Source organism: Hypanus sabinus, chromosome 6 (genome assembly GCF_030144855.1).
Source record: "Hypanus sabinus isolate sHypSab1 chromosome 6, sHypSab1.hap1, whole genome shotgun sequence".
Taxonomy (NCBI): Eukaryota; Metazoa; Chordata; class Chondrichthyes; order Myliobatiformes; family Dasyatidae; genus Hypanus; species Hypanus sabinus.
The window spans coordinates 74,228,144-74,241,541 of NC_082711.1; the positions used below are offsets into that span (position 1 = coordinate 74,228,144).

Sequence of the window (13,398 nt, forward strand, 5' to 3'; positions counted from 1 at the left end):
ACAGTTAAGCAATTTTTTTTGTCTGTGACTGTTGTGATTGTGTTGATGATGGAGCCCCCTCAGTTATTACATCTGTACATTACATGCCTGTGATGTAATGAACAGAATGGATTTGTCCATTTTTGATAAGTAATACTTGGGTGATTCTTCACAAAATTGTTGTCCTAGAGTAATGGGGCATGAACTATGAATACAGGGAATCAGGTGTTGTTGGGGCCTATGGCCTTAAATAATTCCAGTTCACTCACCATTTAAATTGTTATGCAAGCTCGACATCATCAGAGGAAAATGAACCTTGCCAGTTCAGCCAGTACTCTCATGGATATGTACTGTACATCTGAATTAGGTACTAGTGAGGCAAAGAAGAAAAGGGGTTATCAGTCACACTGGCTCATCCTGTGCAAACTGGCCATTCTATTCTTCAAGTGATGGCTATTTCAAATACTGGTGGTTTTACAGAGCCACACCTGGTGGTGGCTTGGGAACTAGTTTTCCTGGATTGCTCTGCGCACTTGCTATTTCTTGATTCTTCCAAGTGATACTCAACATGGAGGATTATGAATTCATCAGCTTGGGAGAGTGAGGGAATAATAATCTGCCTAAACTTTACCAGATACCATAGAACATTACTGGGTCCAGAGCAGATTCTGTGGGACTTCCAGTGCATTGGAGCAACTTCCTCTTCACCTCTGCCATGACGATGTCTTCTAATGGACGGGGTCAAGTTGAAGGATTTCTATAAAGTTTGTGAGGAGGGCTTAGAGGTGTAATTGTGTGAGTATTATTGTTTGGCTATAGCTTGTGTGGTCTTCCTATTTATACATTTCCACAGATTACTGGGAAATGACTTTGACAGACCAATGAAGTTGCATGCACTTATGTCCAAACATAATACTCATTTTAATTCCATTAGCATCTGGTTTAAGTTTAAATGTGATGGTTTGTATGATGTCTCAACATCTCTGAAAATATATCCCGTGCCCAACATATTGATGCAATTACAAAGAAAGCACTACAGCAGCTATATTTCATTATGAGTCTGAGGAGACTTGGTGTGTCACCAAAGTCTCTTGCAGATTCGTACAGATGTACCATGGAGAATATTCTAACTGGTTGTATCACCATCTGGTACGGAGAGGCCAGTGTAGAAGATTGAAAAAAGCTGCAGAAAGATGAAAACTCAGCCAGTTCCATCATGGGCACTATCCTCTCCTGCAACGAGGACATGTTTTAAAGATGATGCCTCAAAAAGGTGGCGACCAACACTAAGGTCCCCCATTACCCAGGACATCTCTCTTCTAATTGCTACCATCAAGGCAGTGGGACAGGAGTCTGAAGACACAGTCAACAATGGTCCAATTTAATATCAGAGAATCTGAATAGCATACAACCTGAAATTCTTACTCTTCACAGACATTCATAAACAAAATTTCCTAGTGAGGGAGAGAGAGGTATCGGTCCTGCGGCAAAGGGAGGAGAGATCAGCAGCTCACAGTTTCGCAGTTACACTCTATCAAGTCACTTCTCAATGCCCTTGAGGCTCTCTCCCTCTCCCTCTCTCTCTCTCTCTCTCCCCCCTCCCCCTCTCGATATATATAAATCACTCCAGTGTAGGGACCTTCTATTGACAATAGCATATACAGCTTGGTGTCCCCATGTTTCAATCTCCATGACATTTCAGTCAGTAACATCAGTGCGGAATTGGATCATCCACTTGGCTGCCCCCCCCCCCCCCCCCCCCAAGGTGGATGTCTTCCGGAAATATCAAAATGCCAGTCCGCATGGTGAGTCCGAGAGCAAGATCTCACCACACATGAAGGACCTTAGTTCAAGCTGCAGCTGTAGATCATGGACTCCAACATAACCCCAGCCACCTTGAAAAGAAGAAAGTGGAAAGGAGAATAAGCTGTTTTGCAGATGTACTGGAAGAAATCGCCCAAGTCTGCCGAAACCCTTGTTTTAGGAACAGTTTCTTCCCGTCCACCATCACATTTTTGAGTGGACAATGAACACATGTATTCAGTTTTTCCTCATCTTTTTTTGCTCTCTTTTTGCACTACTTAGATATATTCTTACTGTATTTTGTCATTTGATCTGATTATTATGTATTGAATATACTGCTACTGCAAAAGAACAAATATCATGACATATGCCAATGATATTAAACCTGATTCTGATTGTACTTGTCAGACTATTTCAATGCACAGCTGAACATGTTGCTGTAAGTTTGGAGTCATTGGTTAGGCTAAATAAAGATAGCAGCTATTTTTTTCCAAGGATGTTGTTAAAATACGATAGAACTTTTAAGTAGTCCATCTGAAGGGGATATTTTGTTCGTTCACTAGAATGCACGAGCTGCTGAATCTCCAACAGTTTCAGTTTCTACAGAGAAAGTTAAATTTCTTTTCTTCCAGGTCGAGCCAAAACACGTTAAGGGGGCATTCAGAGGACCAAACAGGTCAACTATTCAGGTGGAAAATGCAGATATTACTTTGATCAAGAAGACAAAAGTGATATAAATGGCTTCAATTCTACTGTGTTTCTATTGCTTGCTTTTCTGTTTCAAACATAATAAATAAAATGTGAGAAAATTAAAATTAATTTAAGCAATCATTTCCCATTATAAGCTGAAAATGGTGATACTAAAAATATTAAATGCTTAGAAGTGAACCAGCTCAGTTCAAATGTGTCCCATTTAGTTACTTTGATAATCATTGTCTCTCAGCTGGCATTGGTATTGTGCGACTGACACTACTGGGACCGTTTCTTTTTATGCTGTGTATCAGTAACTTAATGATGAAGTAGATGCCTTTATTGCTAAGTTTGCAGATGGTATGAAGATTGGGGGAGTGGCAGGTAGTGTTGAGGAAACAGAAAGGTTGCAGAAGGGCTTAGAAGATTAGGAGAAAGGGTAAGAAAGTGGCAAATGAAATACAATGTTGGAAAATGCATGGTGATACACTTGGGCAGTAGAGATAAATGTGTAGACTATTTTCTAAATGGGGAGAAAATCCAAAGATGCAAAGGAACTTGAGAGTCTTTGTGCAGAATACCCTAAAGGTTAACTTGCAGGTTGTGTTGGTGGAGAGGAAGGCAGATAGAATATTAGCATTAATTTCAAGAGGTCTGGAATATAAGAACAGGGATGTGATGCTGAAGTTTTATAAGGCACTGGTGAGGCCTCAGCTTGAGTATTGTGAACCGTTTTGGGCTCCTCATCTAAGAAAAATGTGCTGGCATTAGAGAGGGTTCAGAGGAGGTTCGCAAGGATGATTCTGGGAATGAAAGGGTTATCATTCAAGGAACGTTTGATAGCTCTGGGTCTGTACTTGCTGAAATTTAGAAAGAATGGGGGGGGGGGCGTGATCTCATTGAAACCTTTCAAATCTTGCAAAGCCCAGACAGGGTAAATGTGGAAAGGATGTTTCTCATGGTGGGGGAGTCTAGGACAAGAGGGCACAGCCTCAGGATTGTGCAGCATCCACTTAAAGCAGAAATGCAGAGAAATTTCTATAGCCAGAGGGTGGTGAATTTGTGGAATTTAATCCCACAGGCAGCTGTGGAGGCCAAGTTGTTGGGTATATTTAAGGCAGAACTTGCTAGGTCCTTAATTGGATATGGCATCAGAGGTTACGGGGAGAAGGCCGGGGAGAGGGGTGGGGTGGAGGGGTAAAAGGATCAGCCGTGATTGAATGGTGGAGCAGACCCGATGGGCCAAATTGCTAATCCTGCTCCTCTGTCTTATGGTCTTATTTAATTAAATATATTTTAAAATCTAGCTACCATGGAGGGATGTATACTTCATTTTCCAATATCATAGCTAAGTCCTCTGTGTGTCTGGTACAGCAACAACAGTGTTAATATAAAATGGCTGCAGAAGTACTTGATAAAGATTTGGGTAGTTATCCCATGGACAGTTTGCTGGTAGGTTCCTGGAAGTCTTCAAACCATATTTCATTCACTTAATTAGCTTACATACAGGAGGTTATCAGTGTTGCAAGAGAAAGCAATTAAATAAAATACCAGTAGTGGGGTATAGCTGAGGGATGAAATGTTAAGAGAAGTCTTATTTCAAAAGTAAATAATTCCAAGTTCACCGGTCCTTCCATTTAATTGATAGTACAGTTGACAATGATGTGAAGGACAACAATATAAATGCTAATGATGGCATACAAATGGATCAAATCATCCTTGGCATCTTCTTTTGTTTGGCAGTTATTGATCTGATATTCGCACTCTATTTCTCTCTCCTTTATGTCACTTGACCCAGTTATTCATGGTATTTTAAAAAATTTCCCATCATTTTAAACTGGAATGTAAAATTGTTCACTTTTTCATCCTCCTGTGCTACTGTGACAATTTGGTTTTTGATAGTTGGGTGAAATGCTAGCTCATAAATGATAAAACTCTGATACTTTTATTCCACTGTAAGAATTGGCACTCTCAGTCTAGCTTCACAATAGCTAATTTGTAGGGAATATATGTGTGTGGGGGGAGGGGTGCAGGGAGGGGTGTGAAGAGGGGATATTGCAGACTAGAGAATGATAACTAGAGGTGGTTCTTCAGGTAGAGGCAACACAATTATTAGTTTAAAAATAACCTACAGCATCAATGAGCCTCAGCAAATTGTTCCTAGGTACCAATAGCTGCAAATTCAGCATTGAGTGTGGTAATTGATGGCTGTTCTTGATGCAGTGTTGATTAACTTGAGTGCTCCAGATATCTCTACACTGATAATATAATTCCGATGACAGCAACATTTATGTAACACCTTCCTCTAACTTCCTATCAGCTATTGAGTAACATCTTTACTCAAGATTCAAGATTCAATTTTATTGATCATGTGTAAGTCAAAACATCGGGTGTCGTTTGTGTTAACCACCAGCACACCTGAGGGTGTCCTGGGCATCCCTGGTGTGTTGCCACACATTCTGGTGCCAACTTAGCATGCCCACAATGCTTGGCAGAACAACACAGCATAACTCAATGGCCAACCTGAATTACTGAGAGAGCTCTTTTGCAAATGATTTCTTCTTGTGGTCCTCAATAACTCCTATTATCAAGATAGTGAACAGTGCAAGTTTTGTTACAAGACTGTTATTAACATTATTGCAGAAAGACATGAATTGGTCTGCTGGCATTCTTGATTAGCTCTATTTTTTATTTTTGTAAGAGTGTATTAGTAACTTTTTCTGTGCCTGAAGTGGTAAAGTATGCCAGGTAAGTTAAAACACATAACGAGTCTCTAACCCAAGATTATTTTCTGTAAAGCTATGCTGTTCTAAAGTAGTTGTTCATAATTGTGGCAGAAGGATATTTAGCTAAATGGAAACATGATCTTGTAAATTAATAATGGAGATGGAAAATGAAATTGAAACAGCAGCTGAAATGATTCTGAAGATAATCCAGATTGAAAAGATTATCAATTGGCTCATAATGTAAATGTTGCATACTATCCTCAGATTTTAGGTTTTATATACATTAGATCCAGCAGCTGGAGAACAAATTTCATCTATAGAGAAAAGTAACTTTTCAAATGGAAACTGGTGTTCCTCTTTGTGACTGTCTTTCTGTACTGCTCTCTCCTGCTTTCTCCCTCTTGAGGTTGTTTTCTCTTTCAGTAACCATGTTATTCCAGATACAAAGATCCTCACAGTCCCAGGGAAAAATGAAGGAGCGTGTTTTCACCCACTATATTCTCCAAAAGTAACACAGACAAAATGTTCTGGTTCTTTCAGTAGTGACAGAACAAGAGCTAAGCATCAGTAAGTAATCTCACCTGTTCACCTCAGTCATGTTTAATGGTTACCAAGCCACAGTCAATTGAGGTAGGCTTAGGAAAAAGGTTGTTCAGAGGCACTTGTGATTTTTCACATGCCAGCACTTCATTGATTGAAGATTAGGAAGAGCTCTGGGGATTTGAATGAAATCCCCAGATGCTGAACAGTTACACCTATAACTACTGGTCTTAAGAATCTCAGCAGTCTGTCATTCTCGTGCCCAAGCTGTTTACCCGATTCAATGAACAGCAGTAATTCTCTCCTGTGCTATCACTCCAATCTCAAACTCCTCTCAGTTTTACAGCACAAACTTATCACTCTGCACTGTCCCTGCTGCCTCAACCTCCGCTCATGAGCAACATCAGTTCTGGCTTCACTGACTTAAGCTGGCAGAGCTGGAGAACAGAATATGGAGAGACAGGAAAGTGTCCAGATAAAATGTATGTTGTTACTGTTCAAGAGTTCTGATGCACAGGTTTTAATTCCAAAAGAACAGACCAAAAGAGAAAGAGGGAAGGTGTCTGAATGTTAATCAAGGTGTTGAGTTGTGATAAAGAGGCAATGGATGGTTACTTAGAATCAATTTCAATTAAAATCATGAATAGCAAAGGAAAGAAGACTCTGGGTCCTCTAAATTTGACTTCCTGATAGGGTAGGGCATGAAAGGAAGTTATCTAGAACAGGCTTGCAGAGATCTGCAATTGTTATAGGAAATTTTCATCTTCAGGTTGTTTGGATGAACTAAACAGTCAAAGGTTTCAAAGAAGAATGTGTTGTCTGAATTAATGGTTGCTGCTTAGAGTGATTATTGTATGGAACCTACCCATGAACAGGCTGTCTGACTTAAATAAAGACAATTATAATGGTATAAAGGTGAAATTGTTTAATATGGATTTGGAAATAAGATAATTCGGAGATGAGCAGTGTCAGAAAGTCAATCAACAGGGAATTTATCCCTATTAGAAAGAGATTCCATGAGAAAGGAGTACAATTAGCAATTGAGGATGCTGATGATAAAGAAACTGAAAAATAGGGAACACAAAATCATAAGGGTTGCAGTAGGTCAGAGGAATAGAAAGTTTTTAGACTACAGCAGCAAAAAAAATCAAATTTATAAGGAGGGAGGAAACTGATTTTAAAAGTGAATTTGAGTAATATCAAAATAGTAAAAATTTAAGTGGATATGCAGTATGAAAAGGAAAAAGGTAGCTAAAGAAAGTGTGGGACTTGTAGGGAAATAAAGAAATAAGATACAATATTTAAAATAATTTTGTGCATTATGATAAGTCATACTTTTGAGGGGGATGACCTGGCAGAGGAAAGCTGGTTCTGTGGCTCGGAAGTGAAGGGAGGCGAGCTGTACTGTACTGATAGGGGATTGATAGGCTAGGAGAACAAGCAGGCGGACCTTTGGACAAGAATGCCATTCCTAGATGGTTTGTTGCAATCCAGGTGCCAGGGTCAGGGATATCTTCGATTGAGTCCACAGCATTCTTTTATTGAAATTTATTTTTTTTGTCGGCATAACAAAACTTTCAATTTCCAGATAGACTTACATTTACATTTCTTCCCCTCACAGATATCAGCTATCAGAACACTTCCACCAAAATAACATCACCACAACATCCTATACAAAAGCCCTTATAGTATAGCAGACAGGTTTACATCTGTATACTGCAGAAAAGGTTGCTATGTTTTATGAGAACTATTTGTTTTTGAGTGTACCATACATGTCAAAAAGTCCAAAGGAATGTATTCCATGATTAATTTACACCAACCAAAAAGTCCAGGGGCCTTATTGGATATCCAACAAAGTGAAATGTTCTTCCTCACACAAAAAGTCAGGATGTTAAAAATTTTTTTTGATGTGCATTAATAATACGACTGTTGGGTAAGCCTCAGAGAAAAGACACTGGGTCCAGTTCAAGCTCCATCTTCAGAATCTTTTCATTTCATTTCATTTTTCAATCTTTTTATTGATTTTCAAATAAATAATATACAAATCAGAGGAGGAGTTTAGCAAATAGATAATATAAAAGACATATAAACAGCAATAATAAAAACAAAGTATATAATGTCAAAATCAAATAGGTAAAATGTTGCGCTGTTATAATGGTTAAAAAAACTACAATTCCTCATAGCAATCATAAAAAAAATTGGAAATTTTAATTGATAAAGGCAAAAATAACCCCACTAACTAAACTGAAATAAAAAAGGGAAAGGAAAAAGAAAGATTGGGCAGTCCAATTGAGGACAAAATTTTTTAAAAAAAGAGAGGAAAAAAACATCCTTTCAGTCATTTCCGAACCTTCACGGATAAGGATTTTTCCTAAAAGAGAATAAGGAAAAACAAACAAACAAGTAAATAAATAAATAAATAAGATCATATGAAAATATTGAATTTTGATAGGGTCGCCAGACTTGTTCAAAATTAAAGGAGTTGCAATGCTTTAGCTCTACTACAAACTGAAATCTTCTTTGCATTATCACAGATGTCTTCCCATGTTTCAGCTGTAATTTCTACTCCCAGCTCTTCCTCCCAGACCCTTCCCAGCTGCTCAGCCTCTCCACAAGAACATTCCCTCAGGATGCTGTAAAAAGATGCTGTAAAAAACTGCTGAATATATATTCTCACTTGAGCAAGAGAAAACCCGACTACTTCAGCAGAACTCCCAGCTGAAGCGCTTCATTCAGGAATACAGTGGCTCCTCACCCAAACGGAGGCGGGCAGAGGATAAAGACGAAGGAATCGGCTCCCCAGATGTCTGGGAGGATGAGAAACTAGAGGACTTGAAACGGGAGATGATTGAACTGCGGCAGCAGCTGGATAAGGAACGCTCTGTTAGAATGATGCTGGAGGAACAGGTTCGCTCGCTGGAAGCTCATGTGTACCCCGAGAAGCTGAAGGCCATTGCGCAGCAAGTGCAGATGCAGCAACAGCAGCTGGAGCAGTCCAAGATCCTTCAGTTGGGCGAGCAGCAGGAACCCGAGCCCTGTCGCATAACACAGCTGCTGCCAGCACCTGTTGTTCCAGCATCAACTCACCATCCAACTGTCATAGTGCAGACTCCGCCTCCGATGCCTTCACACCAAGTCACTGTGGTGACAATGGGACCATCCACTGTCATCAACAGTTCCTCCACTACATCAAGACAAAACTTAGACACAATTGTGCAGGCGATCCAGCACATTGAAGGGACTCAAGAGAAACCAGAAGAGGAGCAGCGACGAGTAGTGATTGTCCAACCTAATCGAGCTTGGTCTGATACTGAATCAGACAGGGAGGAGAGCAAAACACCCTCTTTTCTATTTCAGAACTATAGAAATCAGTTAACAATGATTTTTTTTTCTGTATATAATCTCTTACCTGAAAGAAACAAAAAAGATCCTTGATGGGTATGTTAAATTTTGTACTATTTGACTAAAAGACATCATCGTTCCTTCATCAATCAAATCTCCTAGATGGAAAATACCCTCATAAATCTAAAGTTTAAATCCAGAATCCATTATGCAAGGCTGAAAATCTGGACTGCCAGTTATTGGAGTGAAGGGTGATATTTTCGCTGCGTTGCCCTCAATTTGCCACACCGACATCCAAGCCCTGACTGTGTTAATTGTTATTGGATTGTGACAATATTCCTTAACTAGTTTCATTTTATTGAGAATAAGCAAATTAATAGGAAGGCATTTTGCTTGTGAAGCTTCAATGTCTGGCAAAATTGAGGAGGGGTCCCTGCAAACCTAATCAACCACATAAGATAAAAAGAAACTTAATTGATATTTTTTGATGTCTGGAAAATCCAGACCCCCTACACTACTGGGAAGCTGTAACTTAGACATTTTAATACAGGGTCTTTTTTTTTTTGTTCCAGATGAAAGAAACAAACCTGCCATTTATTTTTTATTGGGTAAAAGTGACTGGAATCATTTGTATTGGGTAGAGCAGATGAGGAAGATTATTTATTTTGAGCAAGGATATTCAGCCAAGCCAAGAAATGGAAAATCGCTCAAGATCCTGTTTGATTTTGTCAAATAACTGTGTAAAGTTAGCTTTGAACAATTGATCAAACATAGGTGTGATAAATATGCCTGAGTAAACAAAACCTGTCTCTGACCATTTAAAGGGGAAAACACCCTAAGTGTCAGGTACCTGCTGCAGATTCCTTAGAGGGATAGCCTCTGATTTAGTCAAGTTGATTTTATAACCTGAAAAGGCACTAAATGAATTGATGCATTGTATAAGGTGGTGCACTGATATAGCAGGGTTTGATAAGAAAATTAGAACATCATCCGCATACAATGTAATTTTGTGTGACTTCAGTCCTATGTCTGGAGCAGATATTTTGGGGTCTTGCCGAATAGCCTCAGCCAATGGCTCAATGCCCTGCTGGCTGCCCCTCAGAATACTACAATTATCTGACCTAATACCATTAGTGAAAATCACAGCCAAAGGGTCATTATAAAGAACATTCACCCACAATAAAATCATTGCCAAAAACCAAATCGTTCTAAAATGGAAAAAAGATACAGCCATTCGACATGATCAAAGGCCTTTTCTGCATCTAAGGAAACCACCGAGCCATCCACTGCCTGTTGCTGACATGCCTGAATCACGTTAAGTAATCTTCTGATATTGTTATATGATCTACGGTCTTTTACAAAACCCGTTTGATCCTCTTTTATAATAAAAGGTAACACAGTTTCTAATCACAACGCTAAGGTTTTAGATAGATTTTAAAGTCAACATTTAACAATGAAATTGGCCTGTAGGAGGCACAATCTTCAGGGCTCTTTCCTTTCTTAAGAATTAGGGAGATATTAGCTTCTCTCAATAATGGTGGGATGAGACCACAATTAAATGTATGATTGAACATGTTTAGCATAGGCTCTGATAATAACCCTGTGAACTCTTTATAGAATTCACTAGTGAGTCCATCAGGACCAGGGGCATTCCCACTTTGGAGCTGCCTCACAGCTTCCTGTATCTCATGTATAGATAACGGAGCCTTGAGGAGGGACTCTTGTTCAGAAGAAATGCCTGGGAGATCTAAATTCCTGGAGAAGGGCTCCATCCTAGATTGTCCATCATTACGTTGCTCAGATTGATACAGTTTAGAATAAAAATTCTTAAACACAACATTAACCATTTTAGTATTACTAGCGAGGACTCCTCTCCCATCCCTAATTGAAGCAATAGTGTGAGAGGCATTTTTCTTTCTAGCTAAGTGAGCCAAGTATCTACCTGGTTTTTCATCATGTTCAAACAATCGTTGTTTAGCAAATGTCAATTTTCTTTTGGCAGCTTGTGTAAGTAGAGTTTAGTGTACAGCGTAGGGCTGTGATATTCTGGAACTTGGCTGCAGAAGGCTTATTAATATAATCCTTGTCAGCTGCCGCAAGCCTTGCTTCCACTAGGTGTTGCTGTTCCGCAGTCTGTCACTTGTTAGCAGAGAAGGAGATAATTAATCCTCTTGCATAGGCCTTAGTTATTTCCCGAGTATCGATGTACTACCAGCTGATTTGGAATTAATAGATAGGAAAGTTTTGAATTTGGAAGTAAGCTAGTTTATAAATTTATTATCTTTTAGAATAAAAGGATTCAGCCTCCAATGTCTAGATAGTGCTGAATTATCTTTGGGTTTAATATTTAAATATACTGCTGCATGGTCAGAAATAGCGTTATTTGCAATTGTGCAGGATAAAACTAAATCTAGAAGCATTTTGGGTTTAGAAAGAAGTCTATTCTGGTGTAACACTTGAGTGGATTAGAAAAAAAATGTGAAGTCTTTGTCTGGGGAATGTAACAACCACCAGATGTCCAGAAGTCCTAGCTCTCCACATAAGCCCATGATTTGTTTGGACTGTGAGGAGAGCAATGGGGGACCACTGGGCACTCTGTCCATTAATGGGTCCATGAGACAATTAAAATCCCCACCTACAATAATGTTGTGAATTGAAAAGCTTGTAAGTTTGGAAAAAGCATCTGTTAGGAATTTGAGAGGATGAGCTGGGGGGCAGTAAACACTGAGAATACCATATTCCTCTCCATATATTGAATTTAACAATCACAAATCTCCCATACTTATCCATAATGCAGTCTAATAACTTAAAAGGTAAGTTCTTCCTAATTAAAATGGCCACCCCCCTACTGCTGGTATTAAAAGATGAAAAATAGACTTGATCATATCCACTTCATTGCAGTTTTAGATGCTCTTTATCATTTAAATGTGTCTCCTGCAGTAAGGCTATATTCACCCTTTCTTTTTTCAGGTTTAGTAGGATTTTCTTTCTCTTGATTGGTGAATCAAGAGATTCACCTTAATGAATCCATTCATTAATGTTCCAAGTGCATAATGTTAATATATTACTGGTCATAACCCTTTATAACAATCATGTGACTCTGGAGGAGAAGAAACCCAACTTAAGATCAGCTAAGCAGCAATAAGTAATAAAAACACACAAAAAAACAAAGTGCCAGCAGCGTTGAACAAGAGGATTTACCCCACACTTAAAGGGGATATCTGAACCCTCTTCCCCATATTCTGCCCCACTGCCAATATGGCATTTAACATAGTCAAAAATGAAAACAGGGCATAATTTATCAATCCCCAAATTTGTTACCGTCATGTTTAAACTCCTTCAGGCTGGAGAAGCACTGCTAATTTAAACAAATAATGAAACTATGTTAATCAAAACAAACAAGTTAACCATCTGTAATACTTACCCAACAGGCTGGTATATGTCTAGGGGAAAAGGAGATCCAGCCAGACACCAACCCCACCTCCCGTACACGCAGGTGCTGTGAGAATCAAGTTTATGCCGCGCGTACCACACAATATCAAACTCACATCAGATACCGTTACAGAATACACTTTAAAGATTTTACTAAAACTAAAAGAGTACTATGCAATACAGTATATATGAAGGAAAAGAAAATAAAGCAAAAGGCGCCAACTTATCAAAGTTCAGTCAGTTTAGTGCACATCGTTGGAGCTCAACCATCAAACCATTCGACCCCTTGTCGCTTTCCTCCGACCTCCACGACTTCGCACCTGGGATCACCCCAGTGGTTGACCGAGCAGTGCAGCGCACATCCACCTTCCTCGGCGTCTCCTTCCCGCCTCCCCTCAAAAGACCGCGAAACCCCACAAGCTCCCAGCCCCACAAGACAAAATAACATTCCCCATTGGTTAACAAATGAATACAATCCCCATATCAGCAAGTCCAAAGCTAAACAACTGCGAGAAAAAACACTTATTAGACATAAAAGCATTCCTACTCTAGCAAACCAAAGAAGCCATTTTGATTACATACACAGTACATTGTACACATCCTATAAGATATCTTGCTGTCGAGTAATGAAAAGGTAAAGCAAAGTGACCATTGAGCATGTTATCGTCCATAACCAGGGCTATAAATATAATGTATACATTTTTTAGCCCAACGTGTCCACAAAAGTTTTAGCTTTGCCAGGAGAATCAAATATCTTGGTGGTCCCGTTGTAGGTGATTTTCAGCGCCACAGGGTATAGCATAAAATACTGGATTCCAGATTCTCTCAGCTGCTTCTTTACCTGATCGAATTCCTTGAGCTTCCAAGTAACAGCTGCTGAAAAATC

At 39.3% G+C, this 13,398-nt stretch overlaps 1 pseudogene; it reads left to right on the top strand.

Moving 5' to 3' along the window:
• The first annotated feature begins 8,381 nt into the window (after positions 1-8,381).
• Positions 8,382-9,816, top strand: LOC132395163 (transcription factor AP-4-like; annotated as a pseudogene).
• Positions 9,817-13,398: the final 3,582 nt, after the last annotated feature.